The sequence below is a fragment of the Schistocerca piceifrons genome, chromosome 1 (assembly GCF_021461385.2).
Source record: "Schistocerca piceifrons isolate TAMUIC-IGC-003096 chromosome 1, iqSchPice1.1, whole genome shotgun sequence".
NCBI lineage: Eukaryota > Metazoa > Arthropoda > Insecta > Orthoptera > Acrididae > Schistocerca > Schistocerca piceifrons.
Window position 1 is genome coordinate 122,822,727 of NC_060138.1, and position 16,515 is coordinate 122,839,241.

At 43.9% G+C, this 16,515-nt stretch overlaps 1 non-coding gene across 1 annotated transcript; it reads left to right on the top strand.

The window, feature by feature from the left end:
• The first annotated feature begins 14,645 nt into the window (after positions 1–14,645).
• Trnat-agu lies at positions 14,646–14,719 on the top strand. Its single transcript has one exon. It is a non-coding gene; the product is annotated as a tRNA-Thr (tRNA).
• The last annotated feature ends 1,796 nt before the right edge of the window (positions 14,720–16,515 follow it).

The following is a 16,515-nucleotide window of genomic DNA, read 5'->3' on the forward strand; positions in this document are numbered from 1 at the left end:
ATGGTGCGAAAAGTGTCAGTTGACCCTAATTAACGAAAAGTGTGAGGTCATCCACATGAGTGCTAAAAGTAACTCGTTAAACTTCGGTTACACGAAAAATCAGTCTAATCTAAAAGCTGTAAATTCAACTAAATACCTAGGTATTAGAATTAGAACAACTTAAATTGGAAGGAACACATAGAAAATGTTGTGGGGAAGGCTAACCAAAGACTGCGTTTTATTGCCAGGACACTTCGAAAATGTAACAGACCTACTGAGGAGACTGGATACACTACGCTTGTCCGTCCTCTTCTAGAATACTGCTGCGCGGTGTGGGATCCTTACCAGACAGGACTGACGGAATACATCGAAAAAGTTCAAAGAAAGGCAGCACGTTTTGTATTATAGCGGAATATGGGAGAGAGTGTCACAGAAATGATACAAGATTTGGGCTGGACACCATTAAAAGAAAGGCGTTTGTCGTTGCGACGGAATCTTCTCACGAAATTCCAATCACCAACTTTCTCCTCCGAATGCGAAAATATTTTGTTGACACCGACCTACATAGGGAGGAACGATCACCACGATAAAACAAGGGAAATCGGAGCTCGTACGGAAAGATATAGGTGTTCATTCTTTCCGCGTGCTATATGAGTCTTGAATAATAGAGAATTGTGAAGGTGGTTCGATGATCCCTCTGCCAGGCACTTAAATGTGATTTGCAGAGTATTCATGTAGATGTAGATGTAGATGTAGAGGTAGATGAATGCAAACGCCTTATTTTGTTACTCGTCTTATGCAAGAAACTTTGTAAGTCTGACAAGATTGTTTATGTCTTATATGAATCTGCTACTTCCATAATAAGTAAATTCGTTACATGTATGCTTCAGGTATTAGTTTCCTTGACGCTTGCCTTTATACTGGTTTCCACTACTGCATTCATTATTAGCATACTTTTATGAGCCGAAACCGCAAACCGCGCTCAAATGCACATCGAGCCCTTCTTCTGAAACTTTTAGTATCAATTCGTCTGATACAATACGTATTTTTTCGGAAGGACTATTTCTTCTCTCCATGGAAGGACAGTGACGAGGTCATCGTACGGTTGCCAAGGGGTGCATTTCCTCCTCAAACTGCACCTCAGTTTTTAGTTTCCACGGAAATGATCCTACGCCAAAGCTCTAGATTACATGAGCTGTCTTTTTTCGCCCCTCTCCGGCACCTGGCTTCCGCCCACTCCAGCAAATGCGCACTTCCTATGACCGCGCCACGTCGCCTTGTGTGGCAACGGTCAGATACGGCTGCCGTTCGCTTCCCCGAATTCTGATGCATCGTTCAATTAAGAATCACGTAACCTGAAAACAGACGGCGTATTTAGACGTGGATTGCATCAAAAAATTACGAACTTGCAGGAGCATATTTTGCTTTCTGTTCTATAACAACCTACGCTTTGCTTTCACTTAACTTTTAAACGTGGTATTTAGGTTCCGAAATGATGGTGAACAGGGAAATACCATGTCACTGCCACGTCTCGACCTCTCAGATCATAACGATAGTTTTGTATCTCCTCACCCCTTATCTTCCTCATTCGCGAGTCGCTACTAATATTCTTATTATTAAATATTCTTATTTAATGTCGGTCACAGACTGTTCCATCGACTGTGTTATACACCACTCGCTTACACTAAATCTGGACTTTAGCCAAAGACGTAGATATAGTTTTTTTTTATCATTATGATCCGCTGCCTCCGATCGTCTGAACATATCATACTTCCTTTTTTGTTTGTTTGTGGTGCACACCTGTTAATATCAAGTAGGCGTAGTATTACAGGGAAGCAACGCACCGGCATAATCCGTAACCACTGATGACAATAAAAACTATTTTCAGAGAGTGACAATGCTGACTGCGCAGGGTACACGCCGGCGCACATCGAAAAACAGTGCGAGCGGTTGCTGTGTATCTACGAGGGGTGTCCAGAAAGTAAGTTCCGATCGGTCGCGAAATGGAAACGACTATGAAAATCCGATAAAGCTTTGCACAGATGTGTTGGGCAGTGTCTCTAGTATGACCCTAGATAGCATCACGTCGCTCTTCTCATTTCTAAGTTCACAGTGAGCGCGTAAAAATGTCTAGAAATTAGTGTCTCCCGCCAAGTACGACGGCCTGATGAGAAATTTCGCCTGAAGCTATGCAGCCAACATTACATAACTGTCGTGCAGTTTATTCTTCAAGACAATTCTCAGCCGCATTCTGAAGGGGCAGTGAATCGTATTGAATTGGTAATACCCACAATACAGTCCGTAATTGAATCCCTCTGAGTTTCATCTCTGCTCACATGAACCGCTGGCTATGAAGACAACATTTTGCCACAGGCAACGAGCTGTAGGCCAGCTTAGAGAATTGGCGGGAAGCACTGGCGGCTGCCTTCTATATGACGGTATTGGAAAGTTGGTACAACACTACGACAAATGTCTAAGTCAGAACAGCGTCTACGTAGAGAAGTAGCTAACTGTTACAAATAAAACATTTCTGATTTCCACTGCGGTTTCCATTTCACGATCAATCGGAACTTACTTTCTGGACATCCCCCGTATATAAGCGTTTCTCAACCACTGTGCCGAGACTCATTGGTGCGTCGCGAATACCTGTCTGCTGTGTCGTGACATTTTCATGTTGCTGCTTAAGAGTAACAAGTTTCTTTTATTGCATGTCTTATGTTAATGTTCATATGTTCGTTTTCAAGAGTCTTACGTAATAAATTTTTAAAATTTGTATCTCGTAGTCATTCCATAGAGAGAAAGTGTACTGTATGTCGTTTATTATTATTATTTTTTTTTTGCATCTAGGAAAAAAAATCACCTGTAGGGGTACCGCGAAAGTTTGAAAATTACTTTGGTGTGCCCCAAAGAAAAAAATGTAGAGAAATGCGGATCTACATTACATTTAGGGCCATTGTTGTGCTTGTGAACGTAACAGTGATCAAAACCAATTTAATGTCGTGTAGGATATTAATTAATCTTATTATGACTCATAGGATTGTCTTTTATGTTGTTTTATGAAAAGACGATTTTTATTGAAGCTTGTCGCTATTAAATCGAACTGTCTAAGCTACAAATGTGTTCGCCCTTCAAACAGCGGCCATAAATACTTATTTCCCAGGTTCTGAAGCTTCAGTTAATATTGACTGGGATCTCACAATTTTAAGCATGGCTGACAACAGCAACCATAAATGAAATTTCTGTAACTGATGTGTAGAGCCAATCGGTTGCATAAAGTTTATTGTAATAAGCCTTGACCAAGTTTCAGTACTACTAGGGGTATCTTCTCCAAAAGACGCAAAGTCCTCCATGAAAAATAGCAAGAAGAAACATCTTGTTCAGAAGGAATAAATTTACATAGCTAACATTATGTTTAAATTGGAGGCACGCATTATGAGCTAAAACGCTCATGTTAAATAGCAGAAATCCTAAATTAAGTTATCCGTGAAAAACAGCAAGAATTACGCCAGAGATACAACTTGTTATAAGAACAGACACTGAACTGTCTTTTTGCTGTTCTTGTAATAAGTTGTAACAGTGGAGTATTCTGGCTGTTTTTCATGGCGGACTTAAGGTACGATTTCTGCCATAGGACATGGTCGTTTTAGCTTATAATGCATGCCTACAATTTCAAAATAATGTAAGCTATGTAACTTAATTCCTTCTGAAGAAGATGTCCCTAGCTGTATTGAAACCTGGTCAAGACTTATGTATATGTGGTGTCTGTTCTCTCGCAAATGTTCAAAAGAAGACACGCAATTTTGATCCAGTAGCCACTATGAATTAAGATCCAGGTGGATTACAGACAGTGGCTACAAATGGGCATTGATTTTGGTCCGTCATAACATCAAGCATAGGCACGTCGGCTAGCCACAGCTGCACTAGAAGAGCCGCACTGGAAGACGAGCCTTCATTCTAACTCTTTAGTCGTGACTTATATTAATTGCTTCCATGGAAATGTCATATATCGAAGGACATTGATTACTTACACGTCGCCATTTGCTTGCGACACTTCATTGTACTTCCGCTAAGTTAAGAGTTGTCAGTTCAATTCACTGTAATAAACTCCATTAATAAGATTTGCTTGAATGTAGTCTAGCTATCCAAGAGAACAGCGTTCTAGGCACCCTATATTAGACAAGTTGCACATTGACGACGAGGTGGAAGAGGAACCCAGTACCTCGCAGCCTGGAAGTTTCTTTTGTGATATGCTGGCACATTCATTCTTTCTTGTCTTTTCTTTGCAGGTGTGTTTACCTCCTTTAACAGTCTCTTGTCATGTTTTCACGTGGATGTTGCAGAAATTTTCTTTGCTTTTGTACTTATTTTTCTTGCTTGCTTGTCTGTTTCTTACACTTGTCTCTTCCAAAATGCCCATCCCATCTAACCCACCCCCTGCTCAGGCGCCACAGCTGCGAATGTTAGAAGCAACACGGCTAATGCACATGTTTCAGTTCCATACTCAGCAAATATCTACATTGCTCAACACGGTGCAACTGCTGGCGAACGCTGTGCGCCCAATGGGACAAGCACCAGCTACAGCAACACCTACAGCTACACTTCCTTTTCGCCAGTTTCGTGAACAAGAAGAGGAATGGCTCGAGTGGTTGCAACAATTTGAAGCCCACATACTTGCTCAAAACGTACCAGGTACTGTGAAAAACCATTCCTTTCTCTCGACAATAGGCTCATAAACAAACTCTTTCCTAACGCCACTCCGAGTGAAGTTTTGTATGGACAGGTTGTAGATTCGCTAACTAACTATTATGACCAACTATTATGACCAACAATGAAGTCGCTACCGTCCAGATCGTCGTTGATTTTCTTCCTGCATGTCTCGTAACAGTCCGCGCTCCAGAATATGGTTATTCAAGATTTTGACAGGCGGTGACATTAACGTGACTTGACAGTGTGTTATAACCAAGTGCCTAAAGACTGGACAGTAGCACAGGTCACACCAATGTTCAAGAAAGGAAATAGGAGTAACCAATTGAATTACAGACCCATATCACTGACCTCAATTTGCAGTAGTATTTTGGAGCATATACTGTACTCGAACGTTATGAATCACCTTGAAGAAAATGACTTATTGATACATAACCAACAAGGATTCAGAAAATATCGTTCTTGTGCAACACAGCTAGCTCTTTATTCCCATGAATTAATGACTGCTGTCGACAGGGGATCTCACATCGATTCCATATTCCTAGATTTCCAGAAGGCTTTTGAGATTGTTCCTCACATGCGACAATTAATCAAATTGCGTGCATATGGAGTATCGTCTCAGTTGTGTGACTGAATTCGTGATTTCCTCTCAGAGAGGTCACGTTCGTAGTGACAGACGGTAAATCATCGAGTAGAACAGAAGCGATACCTGGCGTTCCCCAAGGTAGTGTCATAGGCCCTCTGCTGTTACTGATTCACATAAATGATCTAGGTGATAATCTGTGCAGCCCCCTTAGATTGTTTGCAGATGATGCTGTAATTTACCGTCTAGTAAAATCATCAGACGATCAATTCCAATTACAAAATGATCTGGAAGAATTTCTGTGTGGTGCTAAAAGTGGCCATTGGCACTAAACAAAGAAAAGTGCGAGATCATCCACATGGGTACTAAAAGAAATCCGATAAATTTTTGGTAGGCCTATACAATAAATCGCACAAATCTAAGGGCTGTCAATTCGACTAGATACCTAGGAATTACAATTACGAGCAACTTAAATTGGAAAGACCACATAGATAATATTGTGGGGAAGGCGAAACAAAGACTGTGCTTTGTTGGCAGAACACTTAGAAGATGCGACAAACCCACTAAAGAGACAGTCTACATTACACTTGACGGTACTCTGCAGGAATATCGCTGCGCAGTGTCACATCCTTACCAGGTAGGATAGATGGAGGACATCGAAAAAGTGCAAAGATGAGCAGTCCGTTTCGTGTTATCGCGCAATAGGCGTGAGTGTGACTGATATAATATGCGAGTTGGGGTGGCAGTCACTGAAACATAGGCGGATTTCTTTGCGGCGAGACCTATTTACGAAATTTCAATCACTAACTTTCTCTTCCGAATGCGAAAATATTTTGTTGACACCCACCTACGTAGGAAGAAATGTTCATCATACACTACTGGCCATTAAAATTGCTACACCACGCAGATGACGTGTTACAGACGCGAAATTTAACCGACGGGAAGAAGATGCTGTGATATGCAAATGATTAGCTTTTCAGAGCATTCACACAAGGTTGGCGCCTGTGGCGACACCTACAACATGCTTAAATGAGGAAAGTTTCCAACAATTTCTCAAACACAAAAAGCAGTTGACCGGCGTTGCCTGGTGAATCGTTGTTGTGATGCCTCGTGTAAGGAGGAGTAATGCGTACCATCACGTTTCCGACTTTGATAAAGGTCGGATTGTAGCCTATCGCGATTGCGGTTTATCGTATCGCGACATTGCTGCTCGCGTTGGTCGAGTTCCAATGACTGTCAGTAGAATATGGATTCGGTGGGTTCAGGAGGGTAATACGGAATGCCGTGCTGGCTCCCAATGGCCTCGTGTCACTAGCAGTCGAGATGACAGGCATCTTATCCGCATGGCTGTAACGGATTTTGCAGCCATGCAGCCACGTCTCGATCCCTGAGTCAACAGATGGAGACGTTTGCAAGACAACAACCATCTGCACGAACAGTTCGACGACGTTTGCAGCAGCATGGACTATCAGCTCGGAGACCGTGGCTACGGTTACCCTTGACGCTGCATCACAGACAGGAGCGCCTGCGATGGTGTACTCAACGACGAACCTGGGTGCACGAATGGCAAAACGTCATTTTTTCGGATGAATCCAGGTTCTGTTTACAGCATCATGATGGTCGCATCCGTGTTTGGCGACATCGCGGTGAACGCACATTGGAAGCGTGTATTCGTCATCGCCATACTCGCGTATCACCCGGCGTGATTGTATGGGGTGCCTTTGGTTACACGTCTCGGTCACCTCCTGTTCGCATTGACGGCATTTTACGACCCGTGGCTCTACCCTTCATTCGATCCCTGCGAAACCCTGCGTTTCAGCAAGATAATGCACGACCGCATGTCGCAGGTCCTGTACGGGCCTTTCTGGATACTGTAAATGTTCGACTGCTGCCCTGGCCAGCACATTCTCCAGATCTCTCACCAATTGAAAACGTCTGGTCAATGGTGGCCGAGCAACTGGCTCGTCACGATACGCCAGTCACTACTCTTGATGAACTGTGATATCGTGTTGAAGCTGCATGGGCAGCTGTCCCTGTACACGCCATCCAAGCTCTGTTTGACTGAATGCTCAGGCGTATCAAGGCCGTTATTACTGCCAGAGGTGGTTGTTCTTGGTACTGATTTCTCAGGGTCTGTGCACCCAAAATGCGTGAAAATGTAATGACATGTCAGTTCTAGTATAATGTATTTGTCCAATGAATACCCGTTTATCATCTGCACTTCTTCTTGGTGTAGCAATTTTAATGGCCAGTAGTGGTATAAAATAAGAGAAATAAGAGGTCGAACGGAAAGATTTAGGTGTTTCTTTTTCCCACGCGCCATTCGGGAGTGGAATGGTAGAGAAGTAGTGTGAAAATGGTTTGGTGAACCCTGTGCCAGGCACTTAAGTGTGAATAGCAGAGTAACCATGTAGATGCATGTTGAAGTAGAACAGGCTTACACTTTTTTTCCGGCAGTGTAGATCAACTCCACGTTCGAACAGCACGGTTCAGCAAGTCATCTTATTTTCCTTACAACCGCACTCGGACGCTCAAACCGTCCCGCTGCGTACGTCTCCGGCCAGATGTATGTTGCTGTAGAAGAGTATGATGAGCTGCGGCCGGGTTGCGTCACCGCGCCTGCGTCTTGCCTCGCGCTGCAGTCGGACTCTGCCTGCTGATTATCTCACCGGGCTTTCCCAGCCGCCTTCGTGAGCGCGGCTCCGTACAGGGCGCTCCGTCACCACTGCAGCTCCAGCCGCGAGCTTCATTACCGTAATTACTGCCCTTTTCATATGATGTACTGCTGGAGAAGCTACACTAGCCTGCGGTCGGGAAATTCGATTTTCTTTGCGTCCGGAGAAATCTCGTCGTCCCAGAGCAAAAGGTACGATAATGAGCGATAACTAGACACCTTCAGTGTCTTTTTCAACTACGGACGACTCCTCGAAGTACCTCTTGTAACAATGTGCGCTGAAATATTACAGACTGGGATAAGTTCAAAGTAATACTGAACAGAAGAAAATAACAATAACAAACGTGAGCAGACTCTGTAAACACCTTCAAGGTATCCTTGCAAACTGAAACTGTCCTATCGTTACGTGGAAGAAGTACTCCATGCAGCGAATAGCCGTACGATTCGAAGATAGTGTTAAGAACAGCATTAGAATCGTAATGTCTCGGTTGAGTTTCCACCTTAAAATCTACCTTGATTGTGGGAGGCAATCGCAAGAGGAGGTCCGATACGCGAAAGAACTTGCCCCCCTTCTAACAGCCGCGTACCGCAAGTCTCTAGAGGAACGGAAGGTTCCAAATGATTGGAAAAGAGCACAGGTAGTTCCAGTTTTCAAGAAGGGTCGTCGAGCAGATGTGCAAAACTGTAGGCCTATATCTCTGATATCGATATGTTGTAGAATTTTTGAACATGTTTTTTGCTCGCATACCATATCGTTTCTGGAAACCCAGAATCTACTCTGTAGGAATCAACATGGATTCCGGAAACAGCGATCGTGTGAGACCCAACTCGCTTTATTTGTTCATGAGACCCAGAAAATATTAGACACAGGCTCCCAGGTAGATGCCATTTTCCTTGACTTCCGGAAGGCGTTAGATACAGTTCCGCACTGTCGCGTGATAAACAAAGTAAGAGGCTACGGAATATCAGACCAGCTGTGTGGCTGGATTGAAGAGTTTTTAGCAAGCAGAACACAGCATGTTGTTCTCAATGGAGAGACGTCTACAGACGTTAAAGTAACCTCTGGCGTGCCACAGGGGAGTGTTATGGGACCATTGCTTTTCACAATATATGTAAATGGCCTAGTAGATACTGTGGGAAGTTCCATGCGCTTTTCGCAGATGATGCTGTAGTATACAGAGATGTTGCAGCATTAGAAAATTGCAGCGAAATGCAGGAAGATCTGCAGCGGATAGGCACTTGGTGCACGGAGTAGCAACTGACCATTAACATAGACAAATGTAATGTATTGCGAATACATAGAAAGAAGGATCCTTTATTGTATGATTATATGATAGGGGAACAAACACTGGTAGCAGTTACTTCTGTAAAATATCTGGGAGTATGCGTGCGGAACGATTTGAAGTGGAATGATCATATAAAATTAATTGTTGGTAAGGCGGGTGCCAGGTTGAGATACATTGGGAGATTCCTTAGAAAATGAAGTCCACCAACAAAGGAAGTGGCTTATGGGATCCGTACCAAGTCGGGTTGACAGAGAAGATCCAAAGAATTGCGGCGCGTTTCGTCACAGGGTTATGTGGTAAGCGTGATAGCGTTACGGAGATGTTTAGCAAACTCAAGTGGCAGACTCTGCAAGAGAGGCGCTCTGCATTGCGGTGTAACTTGCTGTCCAGGTTTCGAGAGGGTGCGTTTCTGGATGAGGTATCGAATATATTGCTTCCCCCTACTTATACCTCCCGAGGAGATCACAAATGTAAAATCAGAGAGATTCGAGCGCGCACGGAGGCTTTCCGGCAGTCGCTCTTCCCGCGACCCATACGCGACTGGAACAGGAAAGGGAGGTAATGACACTGGCACGTAAAGTGCCCTCGGCCACACACCGTTGGGTGGCTTGCGGAGTATAAATGTAAATGTAAATGTTAGGAGGTATACAGAGACTTTTGTGACCTTAGTGTAATGGGGCGTCAAATGGAAAACACACAGAGGGGACAAAAGTGGGTAAACTGTTTATTACTTCAAAAGTAATCGCTGTAAGTGTTAATCATCATAACTGCGAGACAAGACGGTCAGTGCACTCATGGAAAAACATTTGCGGTTGCCTAGGGAACCATGATTGTAACCGGAGGGGTCCTGTTCGTCCGAAGCGAAATCGACGGTCACAAGTCTTTCTCCAGCGCTCCAAAATTATGGAAATCCCAATGGGAGAGATCAAGACTGTGTGGAGGATGTGTACGGGGTTCCCAGCGAAACATCTGTAGCATACTGGAACTCGAAACAACCTTGGCAACAAGTGGGTAGTCCTCAAATACATGCCAGTCTGTTTTTTCCATATACAGAATTAGGCGAATGTCGCGACTACGTCACAAGTAGTCCACACTCTGTCTCCCTCCATCCTCTTCCATAATGAGCTAGTTGCTCATCTCTAATGACCCTGATGTTGATGAGACGTTTTTCGTGAAACTTTCTTACGTATTAGTACCATCACTTCCTCAAACTGTGCATACATTTTTCCGTCGCCATCAACATCTAGAATATCCTGAAAACCAGTCGACTATGATATTCATGGTAGGCGGTAACTTGCCACGACACCGCTTCGAAAAGGTACCAAACTTACAGGGGCAACCATTTTATCAGAACATGAATTTTTGCTATCATTCATAATCAATAATAAATGTAAGTGTAGTTTACACTTGCCTGCCAGTATGACTCTTCAATACAACCACGCTGGCCTATAGAGGTTTTATGATGTGGCAGCCATTCATTCCCCATCCATGGAGGAGGTTTTGGTGTGGAACTGCAGAGGTTTGATTCGTAGAGGCGGGTGTCAAAAGAAGTCCACACACCAGTGGACTTCTTATGAGAAGGCAGCTGGGAGTCTAGAATCACTTAAAATTTCCAGGATATTAGGCCGTAGTCGATGCGTAAAACTTTCTCCTAACGTTTCCTCTCCGACTGTGCGAGACATCTTCAGGAGTAAACTGGCGAACTGCCACGGCCTAATAGCCCGGAAGTTTTAAGTGATGTCAGAAGCAGCCATGAAAGCTTACATTGTTCCTTCTAAAATGTCGGAGAATATTCTGGAATATTATAGAATCTTCCAGAAGATCAGAGAGTGTTGTCAAACATTCCAGAGTGAGCTAGAATACATTCTAAAACACAGAAAACGACGCACCACGAAGGAATTATGCGAATGGGACGGAAATCGATTAATGCGATGCACGTGTACAGGCAAACATGATTAGGATTTCATAAAAATTGGATGATTTCTTCAAGAGAAATAGCTTTACAAATTGAGCTGTTCGCCTCTGGCGCTTACGAAAGCAGTTATTTGCCTTTGCATTGAATGACAGAGTTGTTGCCGGCCGGTGTGGCCGAGCGGCTCTAGGCGCTACAGTCTGGAACCGCGCGACCGCTACGGTCGCAGGTTCGAATCCTGCCTCGGGCATGGATGTGTGTGATGTCCTTAGGTTAGTTAGGTTTAAGTAGTTCTAAGTTGTAGGGGACTGATGACCTCAGAAGTTAAGTCCCATAGTGCTCAGAGCCATTTGAACCATTTTTGAACAGAGTTGTTGGATGTCCTCTAGGGGGGTTTCGTGTTGAATTCCGGCGCTTTAGAGCGTCAAAATCCCTAGGTGGTTGGAGGGCCCTGTCCATAATGCTCCAAACGTTGTCAGTTGCGCAGAGATCCTAGATCTTGCTGCACAAGGTAGCGTTTGGCTAGCACGAAGACAAGAAACAGAAACTGCCGCTGCATACCGTATATTGCTGGGATGGAAGCCCAGGATAGCTTGCTATGAAGGGCAACAAAATGGGGCGTAGAACACCGTCGATGTACCGCTGTACTGTGAGGTTGCCGCGTATGCCAACCAAAGCGCTCCTGCAATGAAATAAAATGGCCGCTAGACCATTACTCCTGGTTGTCGGGCCGTAAGGCTGGCGACATTCGGGTTGGTATCCCACGTCCGGGGCGTCTACAGATGCATCTTCGTTGTCATCGGGGCTCAGTTAGAAGCGGCACTCATCACTGAGGACAATCCTACTCCATTCAGAGAGTTTCGAGCGTTGTGGGCAGGGCCTTCCAACCAGATCGCAATTCTGACGATCTAACCCGCCAATTGAACATGATATGGCATGATATCCCTCAGGAAGACATCCAACAACCCTGTCAAGCAGTGCCAAGCCAATTAACTGCTTGCGTAAGGGCCAACACATTATTGACTCGCTCAATTTGTAAAGCTCCTTCCCCTAAATAAATCATCCAATTTTTCTGATTTGTAATCATTTGTTTGTCTGTACATGTACATCACAGCTACCGATTTCCACCCCATTTGGATAATTCCTTCGTGGAGCGAAGTATTTCTTTTTTTTTTTTTGGCTTAGGTGTATTTACAGGGTGGTCCATTGATAGTGACCGGGCCAAATATCTTACGAAATAAGCATCAAACGAAAAAACCACAAAGAACGAAACTCGTCTAGCTTGAAGGGGGAAACCAGATGTCGCTATGGTTGGCCCGCTAGATGGCGCTGCCATAGGTCAAACTGATATCAACTGCGTGTTTTTAAATAGGAACCCCCATTTTTATTACATATTCGTGTAGTACGTAAAGAAATATGAATGTTTTAGTTGGACCACTTTTTTCGCTTTGTGATAGATGGCGCTGTAATAGTCACAAACCTATAAGTACGTGGTATCACGTAACATTCCGCCAGTGCGGTCGGTATTTGCTTCGTGATACATTACCCGTGTTAAAATGGACCGTTTACCAATTGCGGAAAAGGTCGATATCGTGTTGATGAATGGCTATTGTAATCAAAATGCCCAACGGCCGTGTGCTATGTATGCTGCTCGGTATCCTGGACGACATCATCCAAGTGTCCGGATCGTCGGCGGATAGTTACGTTATTTAAGGAAACAGGAAACGCTCAGCCACATGTGAAACGTCAACCACGACCTGCAACAAATGATGACGCCCAAGTAGGTGTTTTAGCTGCTGTCGCGGCTAATCCGCACATCAATAGCAGACAAACTGCGCTAGAATCGGGAATCTCAAAAACGTCGATGTTGAGAATGCTACATCAACATCGATTGCACCCGTACCATATTTCTATGCACTAGGAATTGCATGGCGGCGACTTAGAACGTCGTGTACAGTTCTGCCACTGGGTACAAGAGAAATTACGGGACGATGGCAGATGTTTTGCACGCGTTCTATTTAGCAACGAAGCGTCATTCACCAACAGCGGTAACGTAAACCGGCATAATATGCAGTATTGGGCAACGGAAAATCCACGATAGCTGCGACAAATGGAACATCAGCGGCCTTGGCGGGTTAATGTATGGTGCGGCATTATGGGAGGAAGGATAATTGGCCCCCATTTTATCGATGGCAATCTAAATGGTGCAATGTATGCTGATTTCCTACGTAATGATCTACCGATGTTACTACAAGATGTTTCACTGCATGACAGAATGGCTATGTACTTCCAACTTGATGGATGTCCGACACATAGCTCGCGTGCGGTTGAAGCGGTATTGAATAGCATATGTCATGACAGGTGGATTGGTCGTCGATGCACCATACCATGGCCCGCACGTTCACCGGATCTGACGTACCCGGATTTCTTTCTCTGGGGAAAGTTGAAGGATATTTGCTACCGTGATTCACTGACAACGCCTGACAACATGCGTCAGCGCATTATCAATGCATGTGCGAACATTAAAGAAGGCGAACAACTCGCTGCTGAGAGGAATGTCGTAACACGTATTGCCAAATGCATTGTGGTTGACGGACTTATTTTGAGCATTTATTGCATTAATGTGGTATTTTCACGTAATCACGCTGTAACAGCATGCGTTCTCAGAAATGATAAGTTCACGAAGGTACATCTATTACATTGAAACAACCGAAATAAAATGTTCAAACATACCTACGTTCTGTATTTTAATTTAAAAAAACTACGTGTTACCAACTGTTCGTCTGAAATTGTGAGCCATATGTTTGTGACAATTACAGCGCCATCTATCACAAAGCGAAAAAAGTGGTACAACTAAAACATTCATATTTCTTTACGTACTACTCGAATATGTAATAAAAATGGGGGTTCTTATTTAAAAAAAAAAAAAAAAAAAAAAACGCAGTTGATTTCTGTTTGACCTACGGCAGCGCCATCTAGCGGGCCAACCATAGCGCCATCTGGTTTCCCCCTTCAAGCAAGACGAGTTTCGTTCTTTGTAGTTTTTTCTTTTGACGCTTATTTCGTGAGTTATTTGGCCCAGTCACGGTCAATGAACCACCCTGTATACTACGATAACCTTGGAAGCTGAAGAAGTGAATTGAAATTTGTGCTGCGGCCGGGACTCGAACCCGGGGCTTCTTACTTACTAGGCAAATATGCTAACCATCACACCACGACAGCATTATGCCCAACAAAGCTGCACGAACTACCCAATTCAATAACCATCCCCAACACAAACTCCAATTCACATCTCCCCTTATATTGTCACTATTACCAGGCTCTCCGACATTGGAATAGCACCCCAGCATTAGACTTAATGGGGAAGTACTGTACTACATGTGATCATGTAGCTCTTAAATTAAATTTTCCTTGTAACATTGAAGTCTCTAATTTATCTACGGTAACGTTGGAAGCTGAAGAAGGGTATTCGATGTGGGTAGTTCGTGCATCTCTCTGGACTGTAATGCTGTGTTGGTGTAGTGGTCAGCATATCTGCCTAGTAAGCAAAGAAGACCCGGGTTCGAGTCCCGACCACAGCACAAATTTTAATTCACTTCTTCAGGTTCCAACGTTATCGTAGATAAATTACAGACCTAAATGTCTCCGGGATGTTTTCGATTGTTATAAAGTGTTCTGGAGTGTTCTAGAATATCTCAGAGTGTTTTGAATTGTCCTTAGCGTTGTATTAAGTTTTAGAATATTCTTGAATGTTTTAGAATGTTGTGGGACGTTGTAGAAATTTCCAGGGTGTTCTTTAACGTTCTCGAATATTTGAGAATGTTTTGGAATGTTCTCGAGAATTTTGGAATGTTCTTGATGTCCTACAGAGAAATGAACAAGCCAGTGATAAGGAACTTTATTTCAAAGAAGAATATTGTTGAATACTTCACTGGCTTTGAGAGTACTTAAGACTATTTTTGAGGATTCAAGAATATTTTTGAGGATTCAAGAATATTTTTGAGGATTCAAGAATATTTTTGAGGCTGAAATATTAGCATTGTTTGCGAGGTTTCTGATTCCTCATTTTTACAGGGCTATTACAAATGATTGAAGCGATTTCATAAATTCACTGTAGCTCTATTCATTGACATATGGTCACGACACACTACAGATACGTAGAAAAACTCATAAAGTTTTGTTCGGCTGAAGCCGCACTTCAGGTTTCTGCCGCCAGAGCGCTCAAGAGCGCAGTGAGACAAAATGGCGACAGGAGCCGAGAAAGCGTATGTCGTGCTTGAAATGCACTCACATCAGTCAGTCATAACAGTGCAACGACACTTCAGGACGAAGTTCAACAAAGATCCACCAACTGCTAACTCCATTCGGCGATGGTATGCGCAGTTTAAAGCTTCTGGATGCCTCTGTAAGGGGAAATCAACGGGTCGGCCTGCAGTGAGCGAAGAAACGGTTGAACGCGTGCGGGCAAGTTTCACGCATAGTGATGTGAAAGATTCAGTGTTTAAACCTCCTCTACCAAGAAACGTGCCAGAACTGCGAGCTCGCATCAACAATGCTTTCGAACTCATTGATGGGGACATGCTGCGCCGAGTGTGGGAGGAACTTGATTATCGGCTTGATGTCTGCCGAATCACTAAAGGGGCACATATCGAACATTTGTGAATGCCTAAAAAAACTTTTTGAGTTTTTGTATGTGTGTGCAAAGCATTGTGAAAATATCTCAAATAATAAAGTTATTGTAGAGCTGTGAAATCGCTTCAATCATTTGTAATAACCCTGTACATTATTTTCGAATGTTGTCTAGTGGTCTCAAAAATTCCCAGAAAAGAAATGAAAACAAAGATCAAGCAAAGCGGGTCATTTTCAGCTATATTCAAGTTTTCATACAGTACGTGATATTAGATAACATTTTTTTATCCTGTTTGGCAGGTTTTAAGTTGTAGCAGACCAAAAAAGTAACCAGGAACGGCATCACTACGCGGTGTAGCTAATACCGCATTTCTTCCAGCGACTGACTGGCGCAGCACCCGTCTAACAGGCACCGAAGCCTTGCCAGAGATCGTTATGCGGGCGAGCACAGTACAAAGAGAATATAACAATCCAGTTCGCTGAGCCCATTGTTTGGTGTAAGACCGGCTGGCTGTGTGTACCGACAGATGAGAGAACTGCTCTGCAGCCTGGTCCAAGGACTCGGGTCGCCTCTCTTGACGTTACGGGGAAGTCTGCCCGCTGATACCTAATAACGAGTTCCGGGAAGCGACAGGACTTCGAAAAGGCGCGCTCGTGACGCAAATCAATAACTATTCTGCGGGCGTGACGCAGGATTCTGGGCGACCGAGCCGGCGGCGGTTCCAGTACAGCGTGCAACTCCGTGGCT